The sequence below is a fragment of the Salmo salar genome, chromosome 08 (genome assembly GCF_965601325.2).
Source record: "Salmo salar chromosome 08, fSalSal1, whole genome shotgun sequence".
NCBI lineage: Eukaryota > Metazoa > Chordata > Actinopteri > Salmoniformes > Salmonidae > Salmo > Salmo salar.
Window position 1 is genome coordinate 2887501 of NC_138298.1, and position 22500 is coordinate 2910000.

The 22500-nt window shown below is 43.7% G+C and overlaps 58 non-coding genes and 9 pseudogenes across 58 annotated transcripts; all 67 read right to left on the bottom strand.

Annotated features, from left to right (window-relative positions):
- Positions 1–189: 189 nt before the first annotated feature.
- Positions 190–308, bottom strand: LOC145855701 (5S ribosomal RNA). The gene has a single exon (XR_014376589.1). It is a non-coding gene; the product is annotated as a 5S ribosomal RNA (ribosomal RNA).
- A 139-nt stretch (positions 309–447) lies between these two features.
- On the bottom strand, positions 448–566 carry LOC145851421 (5S ribosomal RNA). Its single transcript, XR_014373272.1, has one exon. It is a non-coding gene; the product is annotated as a 5S ribosomal RNA (ribosomal RNA).
- A 139-nt stretch (positions 567–705) lies between these two features.
- On the bottom strand, positions 706–824 carry LOC145853379 (uncharacterized; annotated as a pseudogene).
- Positions 825–963: 139 nt separating this feature from the next.
- Positions 964–1082, bottom strand: LOC145851315 (5S ribosomal RNA). The gene has a single exon (XR_014373166.1). It is a non-coding gene; the product is annotated as a 5S ribosomal RNA (ribosomal RNA).
- A 139-nt stretch (positions 1083–1221) lies between these two features.
- Positions 1222–1340, bottom strand: LOC145855702 (5S ribosomal RNA). The gene has a single exon (XR_014376590.1). It is a non-coding gene; the product is annotated as a 5S ribosomal RNA (ribosomal RNA).
- A 139-nt stretch (positions 1341–1479) lies between these two features.
- On the bottom strand, positions 1480–1598 carry LOC145887187 (5S ribosomal RNA). Its single transcript, XR_014398776.1, has one exon. It is a non-coding gene; the product is annotated as a 5S ribosomal RNA (ribosomal RNA).
- A 139-nt stretch (positions 1599–1737) lies between these two features.
- Positions 1738–1856, bottom strand: LOC145853380 (uncharacterized; annotated as a pseudogene).
- Positions 1857–1995: 139 nt separating this feature from the next.
- LOC145884162 (5S ribosomal RNA) lies at positions 1996–2114 on the bottom strand. The gene has a single exon (XR_014395741.1). It is a non-coding gene; the product is annotated as a 5S ribosomal RNA (ribosomal RNA).
- Positions 2115–2523: 409 nt separating this feature from the next.
- LOC145883195 (5S ribosomal RNA) lies at positions 2524–2642 on the bottom strand. Its single transcript, XR_014394768.1, has one exon. It is a non-coding gene; the product is annotated as a 5S ribosomal RNA (ribosomal RNA).
- Positions 2643–2781: 139 nt separating this feature from the next.
- Positions 2782–2900, bottom strand: LOC145851316 (5S ribosomal RNA). Its single transcript, XR_014373167.1, has one exon. It is a non-coding gene; the product is annotated as a 5S ribosomal RNA (ribosomal RNA).
- Positions 2901–3039: 139 nt separating this feature from the next.
- Positions 3040–3158, bottom strand: LOC145855703 (5S ribosomal RNA). Its single transcript, XR_014376591.1, has one exon. It is a non-coding gene; the product is annotated as a 5S ribosomal RNA (ribosomal RNA).
- Positions 3159–3297: 139 nt separating this feature from the next.
- LOC145855704 (5S ribosomal RNA) lies at positions 3298–3416 on the bottom strand. The gene has a single exon (XR_014376592.1). It is a non-coding gene; the product is annotated as a 5S ribosomal RNA (ribosomal RNA).
- A 409-nt stretch (positions 3417–3825) lies between these two features.
- Positions 3826–3944, bottom strand: LOC145883196 (5S ribosomal RNA). Its single transcript, XR_014394769.1, has one exon. It is a non-coding gene; the product is annotated as a 5S ribosomal RNA (ribosomal RNA).
- A 139-nt stretch (positions 3945–4083) lies between these two features.
- On the bottom strand, positions 4084–4202 carry LOC145883197 (5S ribosomal RNA). Its single transcript, XR_014394770.1, has one exon. It is a non-coding gene; the product is annotated as a 5S ribosomal RNA (ribosomal RNA).
- Positions 4203–4341: 139 nt separating this feature from the next.
- Positions 4342–4460, bottom strand: LOC145886857 (5S ribosomal RNA). The gene has a single exon (XR_014398444.1). It is a non-coding gene; the product is annotated as a 5S ribosomal RNA (ribosomal RNA).
- A 409-nt stretch (positions 4461–4869) lies between these two features.
- Positions 4870–4988, bottom strand: LOC145853382 (uncharacterized; annotated as a pseudogene).
- Positions 4989–5127: 139 nt separating this feature from the next.
- Positions 5128–5246, bottom strand: LOC145851526 (5S ribosomal RNA). Its single transcript, XR_014373377.1, has one exon. It is a non-coding gene; the product is annotated as a 5S ribosomal RNA (ribosomal RNA).
- Positions 5247–5385: 139 nt separating this feature from the next.
- On the bottom strand, positions 5386–5504 carry LOC145855705 (5S ribosomal RNA). Its single transcript, XR_014376593.1, has one exon. It is a non-coding gene; the product is annotated as a 5S ribosomal RNA (ribosomal RNA).
- A 139-nt stretch (positions 5505–5643) lies between these two features.
- Positions 5644–5762, bottom strand: LOC145855706 (5S ribosomal RNA). Its single transcript, XR_014376594.1, has one exon. It is a non-coding gene; the product is annotated as a 5S ribosomal RNA (ribosomal RNA).
- Positions 5763–6171: 409 nt separating this feature from the next.
- LOC145887315 (5S ribosomal RNA) lies at positions 6172–6290 on the bottom strand. The gene has a single exon (XR_014398906.1). It is a non-coding gene; the product is annotated as a 5S ribosomal RNA (ribosomal RNA).
- Positions 6291–6429: 139 nt separating this feature from the next.
- Positions 6430–6548, bottom strand: LOC145883198 (5S ribosomal RNA). Its single transcript, XR_014394771.1, has one exon. It is a non-coding gene; the product is annotated as a 5S ribosomal RNA (ribosomal RNA).
- Positions 6549–6957: 409 nt separating this feature from the next.
- Positions 6958–7076, bottom strand: LOC145853303 (uncharacterized; annotated as a pseudogene).
- A 139-nt stretch (positions 7077–7215) lies between these two features.
- Positions 7216–7334, bottom strand: LOC145883199 (5S ribosomal RNA). The gene has a single exon (XR_014394772.1). It is a non-coding gene; the product is annotated as a 5S ribosomal RNA (ribosomal RNA).
- Positions 7335–7473: 139 nt separating this feature from the next.
- On the bottom strand, positions 7474–7592 carry LOC145851317 (5S ribosomal RNA). The gene has a single exon (XR_014373168.1). It is a non-coding gene; the product is annotated as a 5S ribosomal RNA (ribosomal RNA).
- Positions 7593–7731: 139 nt separating this feature from the next.
- Positions 7732–7850, bottom strand: LOC145855707 (5S ribosomal RNA). Its single transcript, XR_014376595.1, has one exon. It is a non-coding gene; the product is annotated as a 5S ribosomal RNA (ribosomal RNA).
- A 139-nt stretch (positions 7851–7989) lies between these two features.
- Positions 7990–8108, bottom strand: LOC145855708 (5S ribosomal RNA). Its single transcript, XR_014376596.1, has one exon. It is a non-coding gene; the product is annotated as a 5S ribosomal RNA (ribosomal RNA).
- Positions 8109–8517: 409 nt separating this feature from the next.
- Positions 8518–8636, bottom strand: LOC145883200 (5S ribosomal RNA). The gene has a single exon (XR_014394773.1). It is a non-coding gene; the product is annotated as a 5S ribosomal RNA (ribosomal RNA).
- A 139-nt stretch (positions 8637–8775) lies between these two features.
- LOC145883201 (5S ribosomal RNA) lies at positions 8776–8894 on the bottom strand. The gene has a single exon (XR_014394774.1). It is a non-coding gene; the product is annotated as a 5S ribosomal RNA (ribosomal RNA).
- A 409-nt stretch (positions 8895–9303) lies between these two features.
- LOC145853383 (uncharacterized) lies at positions 9304–9422 on the bottom strand (annotated as a pseudogene).
- A 139-nt stretch (positions 9423–9561) lies between these two features.
- LOC145857536 (5S ribosomal RNA) lies at positions 9562–9680 on the bottom strand. Its single transcript, XR_014378435.1, has one exon. It is a non-coding gene; the product is annotated as a 5S ribosomal RNA (ribosomal RNA).
- A 409-nt stretch (positions 9681–10089) lies between these two features.
- On the bottom strand, positions 10090–10208 carry LOC145886160 (5S ribosomal RNA). The gene has a single exon (XR_014397744.1). It is a non-coding gene; the product is annotated as a 5S ribosomal RNA (ribosomal RNA).
- A 139-nt stretch (positions 10209–10347) lies between these two features.
- LOC145851695 (5S ribosomal RNA) lies at positions 10348–10466 on the bottom strand. The gene has a single exon (XR_014373547.1). It is a non-coding gene; the product is annotated as a 5S ribosomal RNA (ribosomal RNA).
- A 139-nt stretch (positions 10467–10605) lies between these two features.
- On the bottom strand, positions 10606–10724 carry LOC145855002 (5S ribosomal RNA). Its single transcript, XR_014375889.1, has one exon. It is a non-coding gene; the product is annotated as a 5S ribosomal RNA (ribosomal RNA).
- Positions 10725–10863: 139 nt separating this feature from the next.
- On the bottom strand, positions 10864–10982 carry LOC145855710 (5S ribosomal RNA). Its single transcript, XR_014376598.1, has one exon. It is a non-coding gene; the product is annotated as a 5S ribosomal RNA (ribosomal RNA).
- Positions 10983–11391: 409 nt separating this feature from the next.
- LOC145887188 (5S ribosomal RNA) lies at positions 11392–11510 on the bottom strand. Its single transcript, XR_014398777.1, has one exon. It is a non-coding gene; the product is annotated as a 5S ribosomal RNA (ribosomal RNA).
- Positions 11511–11649: 139 nt separating this feature from the next.
- LOC145853384 (uncharacterized) lies at positions 11650–11768 on the bottom strand (annotated as a pseudogene).
- A 139-nt stretch (positions 11769–11907) lies between these two features.
- On the bottom strand, positions 11908–12026 carry LOC145884163 (5S ribosomal RNA). Its single transcript, XR_014395742.1, has one exon. It is a non-coding gene; the product is annotated as a 5S ribosomal RNA (ribosomal RNA).
- Positions 12027–12435: 409 nt separating this feature from the next.
- Positions 12436–12554, bottom strand: LOC145883202 (5S ribosomal RNA). The gene has a single exon (XR_014394775.1). It is a non-coding gene; the product is annotated as a 5S ribosomal RNA (ribosomal RNA).
- Positions 12555–12693: 139 nt separating this feature from the next.
- Positions 12694–12812, bottom strand: LOC145851318 (5S ribosomal RNA). The gene has a single exon (XR_014373169.1). It is a non-coding gene; the product is annotated as a 5S ribosomal RNA (ribosomal RNA).
- A 139-nt stretch (positions 12813–12951) lies between these two features.
- LOC145855711 (5S ribosomal RNA) lies at positions 12952–13070 on the bottom strand. Its single transcript, XR_014376599.1, has one exon. It is a non-coding gene; the product is annotated as a 5S ribosomal RNA (ribosomal RNA).
- Positions 13071–13209: 139 nt separating this feature from the next.
- Positions 13210–13328, bottom strand: LOC145855712 (5S ribosomal RNA). The gene has a single exon (XR_014376600.1). It is a non-coding gene; the product is annotated as a 5S ribosomal RNA (ribosomal RNA).
- A 409-nt stretch (positions 13329–13737) lies between these two features.
- On the bottom strand, positions 13738–13856 carry LOC145887189 (5S ribosomal RNA). Its single transcript, XR_014398778.1, has one exon. It is a non-coding gene; the product is annotated as a 5S ribosomal RNA (ribosomal RNA).
- Positions 13857–13995: 139 nt separating this feature from the next.
- Positions 13996–14114, bottom strand: LOC145853385 (uncharacterized; annotated as a pseudogene).
- A 139-nt stretch (positions 14115–14253) lies between these two features.
- LOC145884164 (5S ribosomal RNA) lies at positions 14254–14372 on the bottom strand. The gene has a single exon (XR_014395743.1). It is a non-coding gene; the product is annotated as a 5S ribosomal RNA (ribosomal RNA).
- A 409-nt stretch (positions 14373–14781) lies between these two features.
- Positions 14782–14900, bottom strand: LOC145883204 (5S ribosomal RNA). Its single transcript, XR_014394777.1, has one exon. It is a non-coding gene; the product is annotated as a 5S ribosomal RNA (ribosomal RNA).
- A 139-nt stretch (positions 14901–15039) lies between these two features.
- On the bottom strand, positions 15040–15158 carry LOC145851319 (5S ribosomal RNA). Its single transcript, XR_014373170.1, has one exon. It is a non-coding gene; the product is annotated as a 5S ribosomal RNA (ribosomal RNA).
- A 139-nt stretch (positions 15159–15297) lies between these two features.
- On the bottom strand, positions 15298–15416 carry LOC145855713 (5S ribosomal RNA). Its single transcript, XR_014376601.1, has one exon. It is a non-coding gene; the product is annotated as a 5S ribosomal RNA (ribosomal RNA).
- A 139-nt stretch (positions 15417–15555) lies between these two features.
- On the bottom strand, positions 15556–15674 carry LOC145855714 (5S ribosomal RNA). Its single transcript, XR_014376602.1, has one exon. It is a non-coding gene; the product is annotated as a 5S ribosomal RNA (ribosomal RNA).
- Positions 15675–16083: 409 nt separating this feature from the next.
- LOC145851320 (5S ribosomal RNA) lies at positions 16084–16202 on the bottom strand. Its single transcript, XR_014373171.1, has one exon. It is a non-coding gene; the product is annotated as a 5S ribosomal RNA (ribosomal RNA).
- A 139-nt stretch (positions 16203–16341) lies between these two features.
- LOC145855715 (5S ribosomal RNA) lies at positions 16342–16460 on the bottom strand. The gene has a single exon (XR_014376603.1). It is a non-coding gene; the product is annotated as a 5S ribosomal RNA (ribosomal RNA).
- A 139-nt stretch (positions 16461–16599) lies between these two features.
- On the bottom strand, positions 16600–16718 carry LOC145855716 (5S ribosomal RNA). The gene has a single exon (XR_014376604.1). It is a non-coding gene; the product is annotated as a 5S ribosomal RNA (ribosomal RNA).
- Positions 16719–17127: 409 nt separating this feature from the next.
- Positions 17128–17246, bottom strand: LOC145886450 (5S ribosomal RNA). The gene has a single exon (XR_014398035.1). It is a non-coding gene; the product is annotated as a 5S ribosomal RNA (ribosomal RNA).
- A 139-nt stretch (positions 17247–17385) lies between these two features.
- Positions 17386–17504, bottom strand: LOC145883205 (5S ribosomal RNA). The gene has a single exon (XR_014394778.1). It is a non-coding gene; the product is annotated as a 5S ribosomal RNA (ribosomal RNA).
- Positions 17505–17913: 409 nt separating this feature from the next.
- Positions 17914–18032, bottom strand: LOC145853386 (uncharacterized; annotated as a pseudogene).
- Positions 18033–18171: 139 nt separating this feature from the next.
- On the bottom strand, positions 18172–18290 carry LOC145857537 (5S ribosomal RNA). Its single transcript, XR_014378436.1, has one exon. It is a non-coding gene; the product is annotated as a 5S ribosomal RNA (ribosomal RNA).
- Positions 18291–18699: 409 nt separating this feature from the next.
- LOC145883206 (5S ribosomal RNA) lies at positions 18700–18818 on the bottom strand. The gene has a single exon (XR_014394779.1). It is a non-coding gene; the product is annotated as a 5S ribosomal RNA (ribosomal RNA).
- A 139-nt stretch (positions 18819–18957) lies between these two features.
- Positions 18958–19076, bottom strand: LOC145851321 (5S ribosomal RNA). Its single transcript, XR_014373172.1, has one exon. It is a non-coding gene; the product is annotated as a 5S ribosomal RNA (ribosomal RNA).
- Positions 19077–19215: 139 nt separating this feature from the next.
- Positions 19216–19334, bottom strand: LOC145855717 (5S ribosomal RNA). Its single transcript, XR_014376605.1, has one exon. It is a non-coding gene; the product is annotated as a 5S ribosomal RNA (ribosomal RNA).
- A 139-nt stretch (positions 19335–19473) lies between these two features.
- Positions 19474–19592, bottom strand: LOC145855718 (5S ribosomal RNA). Its single transcript, XR_014376606.1, has one exon. It is a non-coding gene; the product is annotated as a 5S ribosomal RNA (ribosomal RNA).
- A 409-nt stretch (positions 19593–20001) lies between these two features.
- LOC145883207 (5S ribosomal RNA) lies at positions 20002–20120 on the bottom strand. The gene has a single exon (XR_014394780.1). It is a non-coding gene; the product is annotated as a 5S ribosomal RNA (ribosomal RNA).
- A 139-nt stretch (positions 20121–20259) lies between these two features.
- Positions 20260–20378, bottom strand: LOC145883208 (5S ribosomal RNA). The gene has a single exon (XR_014394781.1). It is a non-coding gene; the product is annotated as a 5S ribosomal RNA (ribosomal RNA).
- Positions 20379–20787: 409 nt separating this feature from the next.
- Positions 20788–20906, bottom strand: LOC145853387 (uncharacterized; annotated as a pseudogene).
- A 139-nt stretch (positions 20907–21045) lies between these two features.
- LOC145857538 (5S ribosomal RNA) lies at positions 21046–21164 on the bottom strand. The gene has a single exon (XR_014378437.1). It is a non-coding gene; the product is annotated as a 5S ribosomal RNA (ribosomal RNA).
- Positions 21165–21573: 409 nt separating this feature from the next.
- Positions 21574–21692, bottom strand: LOC145883209 (5S ribosomal RNA). Its single transcript, XR_014394782.1, has one exon. It is a non-coding gene; the product is annotated as a 5S ribosomal RNA (ribosomal RNA).
- A 139-nt stretch (positions 21693–21831) lies between these two features.
- On the bottom strand, positions 21832–21950 carry LOC145851322 (5S ribosomal RNA). The gene has a single exon (XR_014373173.1). It is a non-coding gene; the product is annotated as a 5S ribosomal RNA (ribosomal RNA).
- Positions 21951–22089: 139 nt separating this feature from the next.
- Positions 22090–22208, bottom strand: LOC145855719 (5S ribosomal RNA). Its single transcript, XR_014376607.1, has one exon. It is a non-coding gene; the product is annotated as a 5S ribosomal RNA (ribosomal RNA).
- Positions 22209–22347: 139 nt separating this feature from the next.
- On the bottom strand, positions 22348–22466 carry LOC145855721 (5S ribosomal RNA). The gene has a single exon (XR_014376609.1). It is a non-coding gene; the product is annotated as a 5S ribosomal RNA (ribosomal RNA).
- Positions 22467–22500: the final 34 nt, after the last annotated feature.

Sequence of the window (22500 nt, forward strand, 5' to 3'; positions counted from 1 at the left end):
ACAAGCTGCATTCAGCAACAATATTCTTGTTTGTCTTATAAATACAAGGCAGATGCTAATTGAAAACACAAGGAAATTTGATCCTATTAAAAAGGCAGGAAGCTGCATTTTGTCAATTCATCATTAAATGCTTACTACAAGGCAGTGTTGCTGATGAAATAGTGCAAGAGCACACCCTCGTGGACAAAATGCTTACAGCACCTGGTATTCCCAGGCGGTCTCCCATCCAAGTACTAACCAGGCCCGACCCTGCTTAGCTTCCGAGATCAGACGAGATCGGGCGTACCCAGGCTGGTATGGCCGTAAGCAAGAAACAATCTCTTGCTACAACATATATAGTCAAAGTGAGTCTGATAAAACAGACATTTAGTCAATTCATCATTAAATGCTTACTACAAGGCAGTGTTGCTGATGAAATAGTGCAAGAGCACACCCTCGTGGACAAAATGCTTACAGCACCTGGTATTCCCAGGCGGTCTCCCATCCAAGTACTAACCAGGCCCGACCCTGCTTAGCTTCCGAGAACAGACGAGATCAGGCGTACCCAGGCTGATATGGCCGTAAGCGAGAAACAATCTCTTGCTACAACATATATAGTCAAAGTGAGTCTGATAAAACAGACATTTAGTCAATTCATCATTAAATGCTTACTACAAGGCAGTGTTGCTGATGAAATAGTGCAAGAGCACACCCTCGTGGACAAAATGCTTACAGCACCTGGTATTCCCAGGCCGTCTCCCATCCAAGTACTAACCAGTACCGACCCTGCTTAGCTTCCGAGATCAGACGAGATCGGGCGTACCCAGGCTGACATGGCCGTAAGCGAGAAACAATCTCTTGCTACAACATATATAGTCAAAGTGAGTCTGATAAAACAGACATTTAGTCAATTCATCATTAAATGCTTACTACAAGGCAGTGTTGCTGATGAAATAGTGCAAGAGCACACCCTCGTGGACAAAATGCTTACAGCACCTGGTATTCCCAGGCGGTGTCCCATCCAAGTACTAACCAGGCCCGACCCTGCTTAGCTTCCGAGATCAGACGAGATCGGGCGTACCCAGGCTGATATGGCAGTAAGCGAGAAACAATCTCTTGCTACAACATATATAGTCAAAGTGAGTCTGATAAAAAAGACATTTATTCAATTCATCATTAAATGCTTACTACAAGGCAGTGTTGCTGATGAAATAGTGCAAGAGCACACCCTCGTGGACAAAATGCTTACAGCACCTGGTATTCCCAGGCGGTCTCCCATCCAAGTACTAACCAGGCCCGACCCTGCTTAGCTTCCGAGATCAGACGAGATCGGGCGTACCCAGGCTGGTATGGCCGTAAGCAAGAAACAATCTCTTGCTACAACATATATAGTCAAAGTGAGTCTGATAAAACAGACATTTAGTCAATTCATCATTAAATGCTTACTACAAGGCAGTGTTGCTGATGAAATAGTGCAAGAGCACACCCTCGTGGACAAAATGCTTACAGCACCTGGTATTCCCAGGCGGTCTCCCATCCAAGTACTAACCAGGCCCGACCCTGCTTAGCTTCCGAGAACAGACGAGATCGGGCGTACCCAGGCTGATATGGCCGTAAGCGAGAAACAATCTCTTGCTACAACATATATAGTCAAAGTGAGTCTGATAAAACAGACATTTAGTCAATTCATCATTAAATGCTTACTACAAGGCAGTGTTGCTGATGAAATAGTGCAAGAGCACACCCTCGTGGACAAAATGCTTACAGCACCTGGTATTCCCAGGCCGTCTCCCATCCAAGTACTAACCAGTACCGACCCTGCTTAGCTTCCGAGATCAGACGAGATCGGGCGTACCCAGGCTGACATGGCCGTAAGCGAGAAACAATCTCTTGCTACAACATATATAGTCAAAGTGAGTCTGATAAAACAGACATTTAGTCAATTCATCATTAAATGCTTACTACAAGGCAGTGTTGCTGATGAAATAGTGCAAGAGCACACCCTCGTGGACAAAATGCTTACAGCACCTGGTATTCCCAGGCGGTCTCCCATCCAAGTACTAACCAGGCCCGACCCTGCTTAGCTTTCGAGATCAGACGAGATCGGGCGTACCCAGGCTGGTATGGCCGTAAGCGAGAAACAATCTCTTGCTACAACATATATAGTCAAAGTGAGTGTGATAAACAGACATTGCATTTTCACCAATTAGATAAGCAGCTTGAACTTTGTGTCACTGAAAAAGTAGAAGAAATTACAAACACTGTTCCCATCACTTTTTAGCACAGGTAGTTGGATAAAATACAAACTTTATTTCCTTTCATCATTTGAACAGGGCAAAGGAGCATAAAGCACACACAAGCTGCATTCAGCAACAATATTCTTGTTTGTCTTATAAATACAAGGCAGATGCTAATTGAAAACACAAGGAAATTTGATCCTATTAAAAAGGCAGGAAGCTGCATTTTGTCAATTCATCATTAAATGCTTACTACAAGGCAGTGTTGCTGATGAAATAGTGCAAGAGCACACCCTCGTGGACAAAATGCTTACAGCACCTGGTATTCCCAGGCGGTCTCCCATCCAAGTACTAACCAGGCCCGACCCTGCTTAGCTTCCGAGATCAGACGAGATCGGGCGTACCCAGGCTGATATGGCCGTAAGCGAGAATCAATCTCTTGCTACAACATATATAGTCAAAGTGAGTCTGATAAAACAGACATTTAGTCAATTCATCATTAAATGCTTACTACAAGGCAGTGTTGCTGATGAAATAGTGCAAGAGCACACCCTCGTGGACAAAATGCTTACAGCACCTGGTATTCCCAGGCGGTGTCCCATCCAAGTACTAACCAGGCCCGACCCTGCTTAGCTTCCGAGATCAGACGAGATCGGGCGTACCCAGGCTGATATGGCAGTAAGCGAGAAACAATCTCTTGCTACAACATATATAGTCAAAGTGAGTCTGATAAAACAGACATTTAGTCAATTCATCATTAAATGCTTACTACAAGGCAGTGTTGCTGATGAAATAGTGCAAGAGCACACCCTCGTGGACAAAATGCTTACAGCACCTGGTATTCCCAGGCGGTCTCCCATCCAAGTACTAACCAGGCCCGACCCTGCTTAGCTTCCGAGATCAGACGAGATCGGGCGTACCCAGGCTGGTATGGCCGTAAGCAAGAAACAATCTCTTGCTACAACATATATAGTCAAAGTGAGTCTGATAAAACAGACATTTAGTCAATTCATCATTAAATGCTTACTACAAGGCAGTGTTGCTGATGAAATAGTGCAAGAGCACACCCTCGTGGACAAAATGCTTACAGCACCTGGTATTCCCAGGCGGTCTCCCATCCAAGTACTAACCAGGCCCGACCCTGCTTAGCTTCCGAGATCAGACGAGATCGGGCGTACCCAGGCTGGTATGGCCGTAAGCGAGAAACAATCTCTTGCTACAACATATATAGTCAAAGTGAGTGTGATAAACAGACATTGCATTTTCACCAATTAGATAAGCAGCTTGAACTTTGTGTCACTGAAAAAGTAGAAGAAATTACAAACACTGTTCCCATCACTTTTTAGCACAGGTAGTTGGATAAAATACAAACTTTATTTCCTTTCATCATTTGAACAGGGCAAAGGAGCATAAAGCACACACAAGCTGCATTCAGCAACAATATTCTTGTTTGTCTTATAAATACAAGGCAGATGCTAATTGAAAACACAAGGAAATTTGATCCTATTAAAAAGGCAGGAAGCTGCATTTTGTCAATTCATCATTAAATGCTTACTACAAGGCAGTGTTGCTGATGAAATAGTGCAAGAGCACACCCTCGTGGACAAAATGCTTACAGCACCTGGTATTCCCAGGCGGTCTCCCATCCAAGTACTAACCAGGCCCGACCCTGCTTAGCTTCCGAGATCAGACGAGATCGGGCGTACCCAGGCTGATATGGCCGTAAGCGAGAATCAATCTCTTGCTACAACATATATAGTCAAAGTGAGTCTGATAAAACAGACATTTAGTCAATTCATCATTAAATGCTTACTACAAGGCAGTGTTGCTGATGAAATAGTGCAAGAGCACACCCTCGTGGACAAAATGCTTACAGCACCTGGTATTCCCAGGCGGTCTCCCATCCAAGTACTAACCAGGCCCGACCCTGCTTAGCTTCCGAGATCAGACGAGATCGGGCGTACCCAGGCTGATATGGCCGTAAGCGAGAATCAATCTCTTGCTACAACATATATAGTCAAAGTGAGTCTGATAAAACAGACATTTAGTCAATTCATCATTAAATGCTTACTACAAGGCAGTGTTGCTGATGAAATAGTGCAAGAGCACACCCTCGTGGACAAAATGCTTACAGCACCTGGTATTCCCAGGCGGTCTCCCATCCAAGTACTAACCAGGCCCGACCCTGCTTAGCTTCCTAGATCAGACGAGATCGGGCGTACCCAGGCTGGTATGGCCGTAAGCGAGAAACAATCTCTTGCTACAACATATATAGTCAAAGTGAGTGTGATAAACAGACATTGCATTTTCACCAATTAGATAAGCAGCTTGAACTTTGTGTCACTGAAAAAGTAGAAGAAATTACAAACACTGTTCCCATCACTTTTTAGCACAGGTAGTTAGATAAAATACAAACTTTATTTCCTTTCATCATTTGAACAGGGCAAAGGAGCACAAAGCACACACAAGCTGCTTTCAGCAACAATATTCTTGTTTGTCTTATAAATACAAGGCAGATGCTAATTGAAAACACAAGGAAATTTGATCCTATTAAAAAGGCAGGAAGCTGCATTTAGTCAATTCATCATTAAATGCTTACTACAAGGCAGTGTTGCTGATGAAATAGTGCAAGAGCACACCCTCGTGGACAAAATGCTTACAGCACCTGGTATTCCCAGGCCGTCTCCCATCCAAGTACTAACCAGTACCGACCCTGCTTAGCTTCCGAGATCAGACGAGATCGGGCGTACCCAGGCTGACATGGCCGTAAGCGAGAAACAATCTCTTGCTACAACATATATAGTCAAAGTGAGTCTGATAAAACAGACATTTAGTCAATTCATCATTAAATGCTTACTACAAGGCAGTGTTGCTGATGAAATAGTGCAAGAGCACACCCTCGTGGACAAAATGCTTACAGCACCTGGTATTCCCAGGCGGTCTCCCATCCAAGTACTAACCAGGCCCGACCCTGCTTAGCTTTCGAGATCAGACGAGATCGGGCGTACCCAGGCTGATATGGCAGTAAGCGAGAAACAATCTCTTGCTACAACATATATAGTCAAAGTGAGTCTGATAAAACAGACATTTAGTCAATTCATCATTAAATGCTTACTACAAGGCAGTGTTGCTGATGAAATAGTGCAAGAGCACACCCTCGTGGACAAAATGCTTACAGCACCTGGTATTCCCAGGCGGTCTCCCATCCAAGTACTAACCAGGCCCGACCCTGCTTAGCTTCCGAGATCAGACGAGATCGGGCGTACCCAGGCTGGTATGGCCGTAAGCAAGAAACAATCTCTTGCTACAACATATATAGTCAAAGTGAGTCTGATAAAACAGACATTTAGTCAATTCATCATTAAATGCTTACTACAAGGCAGTGTTGCTGATGAAATAGTGCAAGAGCACACCCTCGTGGACAAAATGCTTACAGCACCTGGTATTCCCAGGCGGTCTCCCATCCAAGTACTAACCAGGCCCGACCCTGCTTAGCTTCCGAGATCAGACGAGATCGGGCGTACCCAGGCTGGTATGGCCGTAAGCGAGAAACAATCTCTTGCTACAACATATATAGTCAAAGTGAGTGTGATAAACAGACATTGCATTTTCACCAATTAGATAAGCAGCTTGAACTTTGTGTCACTGAAAAAGTAGAAGAAATTACAAACACTGTTCCCATCACTTTTTAGCACAGGTAGTTGGATAAAATACAAACTTTATTTCCTTTCATCATTTGAACAGGGCAAAGGAGCATAAAGCACACACAAGCTGCATTCAGCAACAATATTCTTGTTTGTCTTATAAATACAAGGCAGATGCTAATTGAAAACACAAGGAAATTTGATCCTATTAAAAAGGCAGGAAGCTGCATTTTGTCAATTCATCATTAAATGCTTACTACAAGGCAGTGTTGCTGATGAAATAGTGCAAGAGCACACCCTCGTGGACAAAATGCTTACAGCACCTGGTATTCCCAGGCGGTCTCCCATCCAAGTACTAACCAGGACCGACCCTGCTTAGCTTCCGAGATCAGACGAGATCGGGCGTACCCAGGCTGATATGGCCGTAAGCGTGAATCAATCTCTTGCTACAACATATATAGTCAAAGTGAGTCTGATAAAACAGACATTTAGTCAATTCATCATTAAATGCTTACTACAAGGCAGTGTTGCTGATGAAATAGTGCAAGAGCACACCCTCGTGGACAAAATGCTTACAGCACCTGGTATTCCCAGGCGGTCTCCCATCCAAGTACTAACCAGGCCCGACCCTGCTTAGCTTCCGAGATCAGACGAGATCGGGCGTACCCAGGCTGATATGGCCGTAAGCGAGAATCAATCTCTTGCTACAACATATATAGTCAAAGTGAGTGTGATAAACAGACATTGCATTTTCACCAATTAGATAAGCAGCTTGAACTTTGTGTCACTGAAAAAGTAGAAGAAATTACAAACACTGTTCCCATCACTTTTTAGCACAGGTAGTTAGATAAAATACAAACTTTATTTCCTTTCATCATTTGAACAGGGCAAAGGAGCACAAAGCACACACAAGCTGCTTTCAGCAACAATATTCTTGTTTGTCTTATAAATACAAGGCAGATGCTAATTGAAAACACAAGGAAATTTGATCCTATTAAAAAGGCAGGAAGCTGCATTTAGTCAATTCATCATTAAATGCTTACTACAAGGCAGTGTTGCTGATGAAATAGTGCAAGAGCACACCCTCGTGGACAAAATGCTTACAGCACCTGGTATTCCCAGGCCGTCTCCCATCCAAGTACTAACCAGTACCGACCCTGCTTAGCTTCCGAGATCAGACGAGATCGGGCGTACCCAGGCTGATATGGCCGTAAGCGAGAATCAATCTCTTGCTACAACATATATAGTCAAAGTGAGTCTGATAAAACAGACATTTAGTCAATTCATCATTAAATGCTTACTACAAGGCAGTGTTGCTGATGAAATAGTGCAAGAGCACACCCTCGTGGACAAAATGCTTACAGCACCTGGTATTCCCAGGCGGTCTCCCATCCAAGTACTAACCAGGCCCGACCCTGCTTAGCTTCCGAGATCAGACGAGATCGGGCGTACCCAGGCTGATATGGCCGTAAGCGAGAATCAATCTCTTGCTACAACATATATAGTCAAAGTGAGTCTGATAAAACAGACATTTAGTCAATTCATCATTAAATGCTTACTACAAGGCAGTGTTGCTGATGAAATAGTGCAAGAGCACACCCTCGTGGACAAAATGCTTACAGCACCTGGTATTCCCAGGCGGTGTCCCATCCAAGTACTAACCAGGCCCGACCCTGCTTAGCTTCCGAGATCAGACGAGATCGGGCGTACCCAGGCTGATATGGCAGTAAGCGAGAAACAATCTCTTGCTACAACATATATAGTCAAAGTGAGTCTGATAAAACAGACATTTAGTCAATTCATCATTAAATGCTTACTACAAGGCAGTGTTGCTGATGAAATAGTGCAAGAGCACACCCTCGTGGACAAAATGCTTACAGCACCTGGTATTCCCAGGCGGTCTCCCATCCAAGTACTAACCAGGCCCGACCCTGCTTAGCTTCCGAGATCAGACGAGATCGGGCGTACCCAGGCTGGTATGGCCGTAAGCAAGAAACAATCTCTTGCTACAACATATATAGTCAAAGTGAGTCTGATAAAACAGACATTTAGTCAATTCATCATTAAATGCTTACTACAAGGCAGTGTTGCTGATGAAATAGTGCAAGAGCACACCCTCGTGGACAAAATGCTTACAGCACCTGGTATTCCCAGGCGGTCTCCCATCCAAGTACTAACCAGGCCCGACCCTGCTTAGCTTCCGAGATCAGACGAGATCGGGCGTACCCAGGCTGGTATGGCCGTAAGCGAGAAACAATCTCTTGCTACAACATATATAGTCAAAGTGAGTGTGATAAACAGACATTGCATTTTCACCAATTAGATAAGCAGCTTGAACTTTGTGTCACTGAAAAAGTAGAAGAAATTACAAACACTGTTCCCATCACTTTTTAGCACAGGTAGTTGGATAAAATACAAACTTTATTTCCTTTCATCATTTGAACAGGGCAAAGGAGCATAAAGCACACACAAGCTGCATTCAGCAACAATATTCTTGTTTGTCTTATAAATACAAGGCAGATGCTAATTGAAAACACAAGGAAATTTGATCCTATTAAAAAGGCAGGAAGCTGCATTTTGTCAATTCATCATTAAATGCTTACTACAAGGCAGTGTTGCTGATGAAATAGTGCAAGAGCACACCCTCGTGGACAAAATGCTTACAGCACCTGGTATTCCCAGGCGGTCTCCCATCCAAGTACTAACCAGGCCCGACCCTGCTTAGCTTCCGAGATCAGACGAGATCGGGCGTACCCAGGCTGATATGGCCGTAAGCGTGAATCAATCTCTTGCTACAACATATATAGTCAAAGTGAGTCTGATAAAACAGACATTTAGTCAATTCATCATTAAATGCTTACTACAAGGCAGTGTTGCTGATGAAATAGTGCAAGAGCACACCCTCGTGGACAAAATGCTTACAGCACCTGGTATTCCCAGGCGGTCTCCCATCCAAGTACTAACCAGGCCCGACCCTGCTTAGCTTCCGAGATCAGACGAGATCGGGCGTACCCAGGCTGATATGGCCGTAAGCGAGAATCAATCTCTTGCTACAACATATATAGTCAAAGTGAGTGTGATAAACAGACATTGCATTTTCACCAATTAGATAAGCAGCTTGAACTTTGTGTCACTGAAAAAGTAGAAGAAATTACAAACACTGTTCCCATCACTTTTTAGCACAGGTAGTTAGATAAAATACAAACTTTATTTCCTTTCATCATTTGAACAGGGCAAAGGAGCACAAAGCACACACAAGCTGCTTTCAGCAACAATATTCTTGTTTGTCTTATAAATACAAGGCAGATGCTAATTGAAAACACAAGGAAATTTGATCCTATTAAAAAGGCAGGAAGCTGCATTTAGTCAATTCATCATTAAATGCTTACTACAAGGCAGTGTTGCTGATGAAATAGTGCAAGAGCACACCCTCGTGGACAAAATGCTTACAGCACCTGGTATTCCCAGGCCGTCTCCCATCCAAGTACTAACCAGTACCGACCCTGCTTAGCTTCCGAGATCAGACGAGATCGGGCGTACCCAGGCTGACATGGCCGTAAGCGAGAAACAATCTCTTGCTACAACATATATAGTCAAAGTGAGTCTGATAAAACAGACATTTAGTCAATTCATCATTAAATGCTTACTACAAGGCAGTGTTGCTGATGAAATAGTGCAAGAGCACACCCTCGTGGACAAAATGCTTACAGCACCTGGTATTCCCAGGGGGTCTCCCATCCAAGTACTAACCAGGCCCGACCCTGCTTAGCTTCCGAGATCAGACGAGATCGGGCGTACCCAGGCTGGTATGGCCGTAAGCGAGATACAATCTCTTGCTACAACATATATAGTCAAAGTGAGTGTGATAAACAGACATTGCATTTTCACCAATTAGATAAGCAGCTTGAACTTTGTGTCACTGAAAAAGTAGAAGAAATTACAAACACTGTTCCCATCACTTTTTAGCACAGGTAGTTGGATAAAATACAAACTTTATTTCCTTTCATCATTTGAACAGGGCAAAGGAGCATAAAGCACACACAAGCTGCATTCAGCAACAATATTCTTGTTTGTCTTATAAATACAAGGCAGATGCTAATTGAAAACACAAGGAAATTTGATCCTATTAAAAAGGCAGGAAGCTGCATTTTGTCAATTCATCATTAAATGCTTACTACAAGGCAGTGTTGCTGATGAAATAGTGCAAGAGCACACCCTCGTGGACAAAATGCTTACAGCACCTGGTATTCCCAGGCGGTCTCCCATCCAAGTACTAACCAGGCCCGACCCTGCTTAGCTTCCGAGATCAGACGAGATCAGGCGTACCCAGGCTGATATGGCCGTAAGCGAGAATCAATCTCTTGCTACAACATATATAGTCAAAGTGAGTCTGATAAAACAGACATTTAGTCAATTCATCATTAAATGCTTACTACAAGGCAGTGTTGCTGATGAAATAGTGCAAGAGCACACCCTCGTGGACAAAATGCTTACAGCACCTGGTATTCCCAGGCGGTGTCCCATCAAAGTACTAACCAGGCCCGACCCTGCTTAGCTTCCGAGATCAGACGAGATCGGGCGTACCCAGGCTGATATGGCAGTAAGCGAGAAACAATCTCTTGCTACAACATATATAGTCAAAGTGAGTCTGATAAAACAGACATTTAGTCAATTCATCATTAAATGCTTACTACAAGGCAGTGTTGCTGATGAAATAGTGCAAGAGCACACCCTCGTGGACAAAATGCTTACAGCACCTGGTATTCCCAGGCGGTCTCCCATCCAAGTACTAACCAGGCCCGACCCTGCTTAGCTTCCGAGATCAGACGAGATCGGGTGTACCCAGGCTGGTATGGCCGTAAGCGAGAAACAATCTCTTGCTACAACATATATAGTCAAAGTGAGTCTGATAAAACAGACATTTAGTCAATTCATCATTAAATGCTTACTACAAGGCAGTGTTGCTGATGAAATAGTGCAAGAGCACACCCTCGTGGACAAAATGCTTACAGCACCTGGTATTCCCAGGCGGTCTCCCATCCAAGTACTAACCAGGCCCGACCCTGCTTAGCTTCCGAGATCAGACGAGATCGGGCGTACCCAGGCTGGTATGGCCGTAAGCGAGATACAATCTCTTGCTACAACATATATAGTCAAAGTGAGTGTGATAAACAGACATTGCATTTTCACCAATTAGATAAGCAGCTTGAACTTTGTGTCACTGAAAAAGTAGAAGAAATTACAAACACTGTTCCCATCACTTTTTAGCACAGGTAGTTGGATAAAATACAAACTTTATTTCCTTTCATCATTTGAACAGGGCAAAGGAGCATAAAGCACACACAAGCTGCATTCAGCAACAATATTCTTGTTTGTCTTATAAATACAAGGCAGATGCTAATTGAAAACACAAGGAAATTTGATCCTATTAAAAAGGCAGGAAGCTGCATTTTGTCAATTCATCATTAAATGCTTACTACAAGGCAGTGTTGCTGATGAAATAGTGCAAGAGCACACCCTCGTGGACAAAATGCTTACAGCACCTGGTATTCCCAGGCGGTCTCCCATCCAAGTACTAACCAGGCCCGACCCTGCTTAGCTTCCGAGAACAGACGAGATCGGGCGTACCCAGGCTGATATGGCCGTAAGCGAGAAACAATCTCTTGCTACAACATATATAGTCAAAGTGAGTCTGATAAAACAGACATTTAGTCAATTCATCATTAAATGCTTACTACAAGGCAGTGTTGCTGATGAAATAGTGCAAGAGCACACCCTCGTGGACAAAATGCTTACAGCACCTGGTATTCCCAGGCCGTCTCCCATCCAAGTACTAACCAGTACCGACCCTGCTTAGCTTCCGAGATCAGACGAGATCGGGCGTACCCAGGCTGACATGGCCGTAAGCGAGAAACAATCTCTTGCTACAACATATATAGTCAAAGTGAGTCTGATAAAACAGACATTTAGTCAATTCATCATTAAATGCTTACTACAAGGCAGTGTTGCTGATGAAATAGTGCAAGAGCACACCCTCGTGGACAAAATGCTTACAGCACCTGGTATTCCCAGGCGGTCTCCCATCCAAGTACTAACCAGGCCCGACCCTGCTTAGCTTTCGAGATCAGACGAGATCGGGCGTACCCAGGCTGGTATGGCCGTAAGCGAGAAACAATCTCTTGCTACAACATATATAGTCAAAGTGAGTGTGATAAACAGACATTGCATTTTCACCAATTAGATAAGCAGCTTGAACTTTGTGTCACTGAAAAAGTAGAAGAAATTACAAACACTGTTCCCATCACTTTTTAGCACAGGTAGTTGGATAAAATACAAACTTTATTTCCTTTCATCATTTGAACAGGGCAAAGGAGCATAAAGCACACACAAGCTGCATTCAGCAACAATATTCTTGTTTGTCTTATAAATACAAGGCAGATGCTAATTGAAAACACAAGGAAATTTGATCCTATTAAAAAGGCAGGAAGCTGCATTTTGTCAATTCATCATTAAATGCTTACTACAAGGCAGTGTTGCTGATGAAATAGTGCAAGAGCACACCCTCGTGGACAAAATGCTTACAGCACCTGGTATTCCCAGGCGGTCTCCCATCCAAGTACTAACCAGGCCCGACCCTGCTTAGCTTCCGAGATCAGACGAGATCGGGCGTACCCAGGCTGATATGGCCGTAAGCGAGAATCAATCTCTTGCTACAACATATATAGTCAAAGTGAGTCTGATAAAACAGACATTTAGTCAATTCATCATTAAATGCTTACTACAAGGCAGTGTTGCTGATGAAATAGTGCAAGAGCACACCCTCGTGGACAAAATGCTTACAGCACCTGGTATTCCCAGGCGGTGTCCCATCCAAGTACTAACCAGGCCCGACCCTGCTTAGCTTCCGAGATCAGACGAGATCGGGCGTACCCAGGCTGATATGGCAGTAAGCGAGAAACAATCTCTTGCTACAACATATATAGTCAAAGTGAGTCTGATAAAACAGACATTTAGTCAATTCATCATTAAATGCTTACTACAAGGCAGTGTTGCTGATGAAATAGTGCAAGAGCACACCCTCGTGGACAAAATGCTTACAGCACCTGGTATTCCCAGGCGGTCTCCCATCCAAGTACTAACCAGGCCCGACCCTGCTTAGCTTCCGAGATCAGACGAGATCGGGCGTACCCAGGCTGGTATGGCCGTAAGCAAGAAACAATCTCTTGCTACAACATATATAGTCAAAGTGAGTCTGATAAAACAGACATTTAGTCAATTCATCATTAAATGCTTACTACAAGGCAGTGTTGCTGATGAAATAGTGCAAGAGCACACCCTCGTGGACAAAATGCTTACAGCACCTGGTATTCCCAGGCGGTCTCCCATCCAAGTACTAACCAGGCCCGACCCTGCTTAGCTTCCGAGATCAGACGAGATCGGGCGTACCCAGGCTGGTATGGCCGTAAGCGAGATACAATCTCTTGCTACAACATATATAGTCAAAGTGAGTGTGATAAACAGACATTGCATTTTCACCAATTAGATAAGCAGCTTGAACTTTGTGTCACTGAAAAAGTAGAAGAAATTACAAACACTGTTCCCATCACTTTTTAGCACAGGTAGTTGGATAAAATACAAACTTTATTTCCTTTCATCATTTGAACAGGGCAAAGGAGCATAAAGCACACACAAGCTGCATTCAGCAACAATATTCTTGTTTGTCTTATAAATACAAGGCAGATGCTAATTGAAAACACAAGGAAATTTGATCCTATTAAAAAGGCAGGAAGCTGCATTTTGTCAATTCATCATTAAATGCTTACTACAAGGCAGTGTTGCTGATGAAATAGTGCAAGAGCACACCCTCGTGGACAAAATGCTTACAGCACCTGGTATTCCCAGGCGGTCTCCCATCCAAGTACTAACCAGGCCCGACCCTGCTTAGCTTCCGAGAACAGACGAGATCGGGCGTACCCAGGCTGATATGGCCGTAAGCGAGAAACAATCTCTTGCTACAACATATATAGTCAAAGTGAGTCTGATAAAACAGACATTTAGTCAATTCATCATTAAATGCTTACTACAAGGCAGTGTTGCTGATGAAATAGTGCAAGAGCACACCCTCGTGGACAAAATGCTTACAGCACCTGGTATTCCCAGGCCGTCTCCCATCCAAGTACTAACCAGTACCGACCCTGCTTAGCTTCCGAGATCAGACGAGATCGGGCGTACCCAGGCTGACATGGCCGTAAGCGAGAAACAATCTCTTGCTACAACATATATAGTCAAAGTGAGTCTGATAAAACAGACATTTAGTCAATTCATCATTAAATGCTTACTACAAGGCAGTGTTGCTGATGAAATAGTGCAAGAGCACACCCTCGTGGACAAAATGCTTACAGCACCTGGTATTCCCAGGCGGTCTCCCATCCAAGTACTAACCAGGCCCGACCCTGCTTAGCTTTCGAGATCAGACGAGATCGGGCGTACCCAGGCTGGTATGGCCGTAAGCGAGAAACAATCTCTTGCTACAACATATATAGTCAAAGTGAGTGTGATAAACAGACATTGCATTTTCACCAATTAGATAAGCAGCTTGAACTTTGTGTCACTGAAAAAGTAGAAGAAATTACAAACACTGTTCCCATCACTTTTTAGCACAGGTAGTTGGATAAAATACAAACTTTATTTCCTTTCATCATTTGAACAGGGCAAAGGAGCATAAAGCACACACAAGCTGCATTCAGCAACAATATTCTTGTTTGTCTTATAAATACAAGGCAGATGCTAATTGAAAACACAAGGAAATTTGATCCTATTAAAAAGGCAGGAAGCTGCATTTTGTCAATTCATCATTAAATGCTTACTACAAGGCAGTGTTGCTGATGAAATAGTGCAAGAGCACACCCTCGTGGACAAAATGCTTACAGCACCTGGTATTCCCAGGCGGTCTCCCATCCAAGTACTAACCAGGCCCGACCCTGCTTAGCTTCCGAGATCAGACGAGATCGGGCGTACCCAGGCTGATATGGCCGTAAGCGAGAATCAATCTCTTGCTACAACATATATAGTCAAAGTGAGTCTGATAAAACAGACATTTAGTCAATTCATCATTAAATGCTTACTACAAGGCAGTGTTGCTGATGAAATAGTGCAAGAGCACACCCTCGTGGACAAAATGCTTACAGCACCTGGTATTCCCAGGCGGTGTCCCATCCAAGTACTAACCAGGCCCGACCCTGCTTAGCTTCCGAGATCAGACGAGATCGGGCGTACCCAGGCTGATATGGCAGTAAGCGAGAAACAATCTCTTGCTACAACATATATAGTCAAAGTGAGTCTGATAAAACAGACATTTAGTCAATTCATCATTAAATGCTTACTACAAGGCAGTGTTGCTGATGAAATAGTGCAAGAGCACACCCTCGTGGACAAAATGCTTACAGCACCTGGTATTCCCAGGCGGTCTCCCATCCAAGTACTAACCAGGCCCGACCCTGCTTAGCTTCCGAGATCAGACGAGATCGGGCGTACCCAGGCTGGTATGGCCGTAAGCAAGAAACAATCTCTTGCTACAACATATATAGTCAAAGTGAGTCTGATAAAACAGACATTTAGTCAATTCATCATTAAATGCTTACTACAAGGCAGTGTTGCTGATGAAATAGTGCAAGAGCACACCCTCGTGGACAAAATGCTTACAGCACCTGGTATTCCCAGGCGGTCTCCCATCCAAGTACTAACCAGGCCCGACCCTGCTTAGCTTCCGAGATCAGACGAGATCGGGCGTACCCAGGCTGGTATGGCCGTAAGCGAGAAACAATCTCTTGCTACAACATATATAGTCAAAGTGAGTGTGATAAACAGACATTGCATTTTCACCAATTAGATAAGCAGCTTGAACTTTGTGTCACTGAAAAAGTAGAAGAAATTACAAACACTGTTCCCATCACTTTTTAGCACAGGTAGTTGGATAAAATACAAACTTTATTTCCTTTCATCATTTGAACAGGGCAAAGGAGCATAAAGCACACACAAGCTGCATTCAGCAACAATATTCTTGTTTGTCTTATAAATACAAGGCAGATGCTAATTGAAAACACAAGGAAATTTGATCCTATTAAAAAGGCAGGAAGCTGCATTTTGTCAATTCATCATTAAATGCTTACTACAAGGCAGTGTTGCTGATGAAATAGTGCAAGAGCACACCCTCGTGGACAAAATGCTTACAGCACCTGGTATTCCCAGGCGGTGTCCCATCCAAGTACTAACCAGGCCCGACCCTGCTTAGCTTCCGAGATCAGACGAGATCGGGCGTACCCAGGCTGATATGGCAGTAAGCGAGAAACAATCTCTTGCTACAACATATATAGTCAAAGTGAGTCTGATAAAACAGACATTTAGTCAATTCATCATTAAATGCTTACTACAAGGCAGTGTTGCTGATGAAATAGTGCAAGAGCACACCCTCGTGGACAAAATGCTTACAGCACCTGGTATTCCCAGGCGGTCTCCCATCCAAGTACTAACCAGGCCCGACCCTGCTTAGCTTCCGAGATCAGACGAGATCGGGCGTACCCAGGCTGGTATGGCCGTAAGCAAGAAACAATCTCTTGCTACAACATATATAGTCAAAGTGAGTCTGATAAAACAGACATTTAGTCAATTCATCATTAAATGCTTACTACAAGGCAGTGTTGCTGATGAAATAGTGCAAGAGCACACCCTCGTGGACAAAATGCTTACAGCACCTGGTATTCCCAGGCGGTCTCCCATCCAAGTACTAACCAGGCCCGACCCTGCTTAGCTTCCGAGATCAGACGAGATCGGGCGTACCCAGGCTGGTATGGCCGTAAGCGAGAAACAATCTCTTGCTACAACATATATAGTCAAAGTGAGTGTGATAAACAGACATTGCATTTTCACCAATTAGATAAGCAGCTTGAACTTTGTGTCACTGAAAAAGTAGAAGAAATTACAAACACTGTTCCCATCACTTTTTAGCACAGGTAGTTGGATAAAATACAAACTTTATTTCCTTTCATCATTTGAACAGGGCAAAGGAGCATAAAGCACACACAAGCTGCATTCAGCAACAATATTCTTGTTTGTCTTATAAATACAAGGCAGATGCTAATTGAAAACACAAGGAAATTTGATCCTATTAAAAAGGCAGGAAGCTGCATTTTGTCAATTCATCATTAAATGCTTACTACAAGGCAGTGTTGCTGATGAAATAGTGCAAGAGCACACCCTCGTGGACAAAATGCTTACAGCACCTGGTATTCCCAGGCGGTCTCCCATCCAAGTACTAACCAGGCCCGACCCTGCTTAGCTTCCGAGATCAGACGAGATCGGGCGTACCCAGGCTGATACGGCCGTAAGCGAGAATCAATCTCTTGCTACAACATATATAGTCAAAGTGAGTCTGATAAAACAGACATTTAGTCAATTCATCATTAAATGCTTACTACAAGGCAGTGTTGCTGATGAAATAGTGCAAGAGCACACCCTCGTGGACAAAATGCTTACAGCACCTGGTATTCCCAGGCGGTCTCCCATCCAAGTACTAACCAGGCCCGACCCTGCTTAGCTTCCGAGATCAGACGAGATCGGGCGTACCCAGGCTGATATGGCCGTAAGCGAGAATCAATCTCTTGCTACAACATATATAGTCAAAGTGAGTGTGATAAACAGACATTGCATTTTCACCAATTAGATAAGCAGCTTGAACTTTGTGTCACTGAAAAAGTAGAAGAAATTACAAACACTGTTCCCATCACTTTTTAGCACAGGTAGTTAGATAAAATACAAACTTTATTTCCTTTCATCATTTGAACAGGGCAAAGGAGCACAAAGCACACACAAGCTGCTTTCAGCAACAATATTCTTGTTTGTCTTATAAATACAAGGCAGATGCTAATTGAAAACACAAGGAAATTTGATCCTATTAAAAAGGCAGGAAGCTGCATTTAGTCAATTCATCATTAAATGCTTACTACAAGGCAGTGTTGCTGATGAAATAGTGCAAGAGCACACCCTCGTGGACAAAATGCTTACAGCACCTGGTATTCCCAGGCCGTCTCCCATCCAAGTACTAACCAGTACCGACCCTGCTTAGCTTCCGAGATCAGACGAGATCGGGCGTACCCAGGCTGACATGGCCGTAAGCGAGAAACAATCTCTTGCTACAACATATATAGTCAAAGTGAGTCTGATAAAACAGACATTTAGTCAATTCATCATTAAATGCTTACTACAAGGCAGTGTTGCTGATGAAATAGTGCAAGAGCACACCCTCGTGGACAAAATGCTTACAGCACCTGGTATTCCCAGGGGGTCTCCCATCCAAGTACTAACCAGGCCCGACCCTGCTTAGCTTCCGAGATCAGACGAGATCGGGCGTACCCAGGCTGGTATGGCCGTAAGCGAGATACAATCTCTTGCTACAACATATATAGTCAAAGTGAGTGTGATAAACAGACATTGCATTTTCACCAATTAGATAAGCAGCTTGAACTTTGTGTCACTGAAAAAGTAGAAGAAATTACAAACACTGTTCCCATCACTTTTTAGCACAGGTAGTTGGATAAAATACAAACTTTATTTCCTTTCATCATTTGAACAGGGCAAAGGAGCATAAAGCACACACAAGCTGCATTCAGCAACAATATTCTTGTTTGTCTTATAAATACAAGGCAGATGCTAATTGAAAACACAAGGAAATTTGATCCTATTAAAAAGGCAGGAAGCTGCATTTTGTCAATTCATCATTAAATGCTTACTACAAGGCAGTGTTGCTGATGAAATAGTGCAAGAGCACACCCTCGTGGACAAAATGCTTACAGCACCTGGTATTCCCAGGCGGTCTCCCATCCAAGTACTAACCAGGCCCGACCCTGCTTAGCTTCCGAGATCAGACGAGATCGGGCGTACCCAGGCTGATATGGCCGTAAGCGAGAATCAATCTCTTGCTACAACATATATAGTCAAAGTGAGTCTGATAAAACAGACATTTAGTCAATTCATCATTAAATGCTTACTACAAGGCAGTGTTGCTGATGAAATAGTGCAAGAGCACACCCTCGTGGACAAAATGCTTACAGCACCTGGTATTCCCAGGCGGTGTCCCATCCAAGTACTAACCAGGCCCGACCCTGCTTAGCTTCCGAGATCAGACGAGATCGGGCGTACCCAGGCTGATATGGCAGTAAGCGAGAAACAATCTCTTGCTACAACATATATAGTCAAAGTGAGTCTGATAAAACAGACATTTAGTCAATTCATCATTAAATGCTTACTACAAGGCAGTGTTGCTGATGAAATAGTGCAAGAGCACACCCTCGTGGACAAAATGCTTACAGCACCTGGTATTCCCAGGCGGTCTCCCATCCAAGTACTAACCAGGCCCGACCCTGCTTAGCTTCCGAGATCAGACGAGATCGGGCGTACCCAGGCTGGTATGGCCGTAAGCAAGAAACAATCTCTTGCTACAACATATATAGTCAAAGTGAGTCTGATAAAACAGACATTTAGTCAATTCATCATTAAATGCTTACTACAAGGCAGTGTTGCTGATGAAATAGTGCAAGAGCACACCCTCGTGGACAAAATGCTTACAGCACCTGGTATTCCCAGGCGGTCTCCCATCCAAGTACTAACCAGGCCCGACCCTGCTTAGCTTCCGAGATCAGACGAGATCGGGCGTACCCAGGCTGGTATGGCCGTAAGCGAGAAACAATCTCTTGCTACAACATATATAGTCAAAGTGAGTGTGATAAACAGACATTGCATTTTCACCAATTAGATAAGCAGCTTGAACTTTGTGTCACTGAAAAAGTAGAAGAAATTACAAACACTGTTCCCATCACTTTTTAGCACAGGTAGTTGGATAAAATACAAACTTTATTTCCTTTCATCATTTGAACAGGGCAAAGGAGCATAAAGCACACACAAGCTGCATTCAGCAACAATATTCTTGTTTGTCTTATAAATACAAGGCAGATGCTAATTGAAAACACAAGGAAATTTGATCCTATTAAAAAGGCAGGAAGCTGCATTTTGTCAATTCATCATTAAATGCTTACTACAAGGCAGTGTTGCTGATGAAATAGTGCAAGAGCACACCCTCGTGGACAAAATGCTTACAGCACCTGGTATTCCCAGGCGGTCTCCCATCCAAGTACTAACCAGGCCCGACCCTGCTTAGCTTCCGAGATCAGACGAGATCGGGCGTACCCAGGCTGATATGGCCGTAAGCGAGAATCAATCTCTTGCTACAACATATATAGTCAAAGTGAGTCTGATAAAACAGACATTTAGTCAATTCATCATTAAATGCTTACTACAAGGCAGTGTTGCTGATGAAATAGTGCAAGAGCACACCCTCGTGGACAAAATGCTTACAGCACCTGGTATTCCCAGGCGGTCTCCCATCCAAGTACTAACCAGGCCCGACCCTGCTTAGCTTCCGAGATCAGACGAGATCGGGCGTACCCAGGCTGATATGGCCGTAAGCGAGAATCAATCTCTTGCTACAACATATATAGTCAAAGTGAGTGTGATAAACAGACATTGCATTTTCACCAATTAGATAAGCAGCTTGAACTTTGTGTCACTGAAAAAGTAGAAGAAATTACAAACACTGTTCCCATCACTTTTTAGCACAGGTAGTTAGATAAAATACAAACTTTATTTCCTTTCATCATTTGAACAGGGCAAAGGAGCACAAAGCACACACAAGCTGCTTTCAGCAACAATATTCTTGTTTGTCTTATAAATACAAGGCAGATGCTAATTGAAAACACAAGGAAATTTGATCCTATTAAAAAGGCAGGAAGCTGCATTTAGTCAATTCATCATTAAATGCTTACTACAAGGCAGTGTTGCTGATGAAATAGTGCAAGAGCACACCCTCGTGGACAAAATGCTTACAGCACCTGGTATTCCCAGGCCGTCTCCCATCCAAGTACTAACCAGTACCGACCCTGCTTAGCTTCCGAGATCAGACGAGATCGGGCGTACCCAGGCTGACATGGCCGTAAGCGAGAAACAATCTCTTGCTACAACATATATAGTCAAAGTGAGTCTGATAAAACAGACATTTAGTCAATTCATCATTAAATGCTTACTACAAGGCAGTGTTGCTGATGAAATAGTGCAAGAGCACACCCTCGTGGACAAAATGCTTACAGCACCTGGTATTCCCAGGGGGTCTCCCATCCAAGTACTAACCAGGCCCGACCCTGCTTAGCTTCCGAGATCAGACGAGATCGGGCGTACCCAGGCTGGTATGGCCGTAAGCGAGATACAATCTCTTGCTACAACATATATAGTCAAAGTGAGTGTGATAAACAGACATTGCATTTTCACCAATTAGATAAGCAGCTTGAACTTTGTGTCACTGAAAAAGTAGAAGAAATTACAAACACTGTTCCCATCACTTTTTAGCACAGGTAGTTGGATAAAATACAAACTTTATTTCCTTTCATCATTTGAACAGGGCAAAGGAGCATAAAGCACACACAAGCTGCATTCAGCAACAATATTCTTGTTTGTCTTATAAATACAAGGCAGATGCTAATTGAAAACACAAGGAAATTTGATCCTATTAAAAAGGCAGGAAGCTGCATTTTGTCAATTCATCATTAAATGCTTACTACAAGGCAGTGTTGCTGATGAAATAGTGCAAGAGCACACCCTCGTGGACAAAATGCTTACAGCACCTGGTATTCCCAGGCGGTCTCCCATCCAAGTACTAACCAGGCCCGACCCTGCTTAGCTTCCGAGATCAGACGAGATCGGGCGTACCCAGGCTGATATGGCCGTAAGCGAGAATCAATCTCTTGCTACAACATATATAGTCAAAGTGAGTCTGATAAAACAGACATTTAGTCAATTCATCATTAAATGCTTACTACAAGGCAGTGTTGCTGATGAAATAGTGCAAGAGCACACCCTCGTGGACAAAATGCTTACAGCACCTGGTATTCCCAGGCGGTGTCCCATCCAAGTACTAACCAGGCCCGACCCTGCTTAGCTTCCGAGATCAGACGAGATCGGGCGTACCCAGGCTGATATGGCAGTAAGCGAGAAACAATCTCTTGCTACAACATATATAGTCAAAGTGAGTCTGATAAAACAGACATTTAGTCAATTCATCATTAAATGCTTACTACAAGGCAGTGTTGCTGATGAAATAGTGCAAGAGCACACCCTCGTGGACAAAATGCTTACAGCACCTGGTATTCCCAGGCGGTCTCCCATCCAAGTACTAACCAGGCCCGACCCTGCTTAGCTTCCGAGATCAGACGAGATCGGGCGTACCCAGGCTGGTATGGCCGTAAGCGAGAAACAATCTCTTGCTACAACATATATAGTCAAAGTGAGTCTGATAAAACAGACATTTAGTCAATTCATCATTAAATGCTTACTACAAGGCAGTGTTGCTGATGAAATAGTGCAAGAGCACACCCTCGTGGACAAAATGCTTACAGCACCTGGTATTCCCAGGCGGTCTCCCATCCAAGTACTAACCAGGCCCGACCCTGCTTAGCTTCCGAGATCAGACGAGATCGGGCGTACCCAGGCTGGTATGGCCGTAAGCGAGATACAATCTCTTGCTACAACATATATAGTCA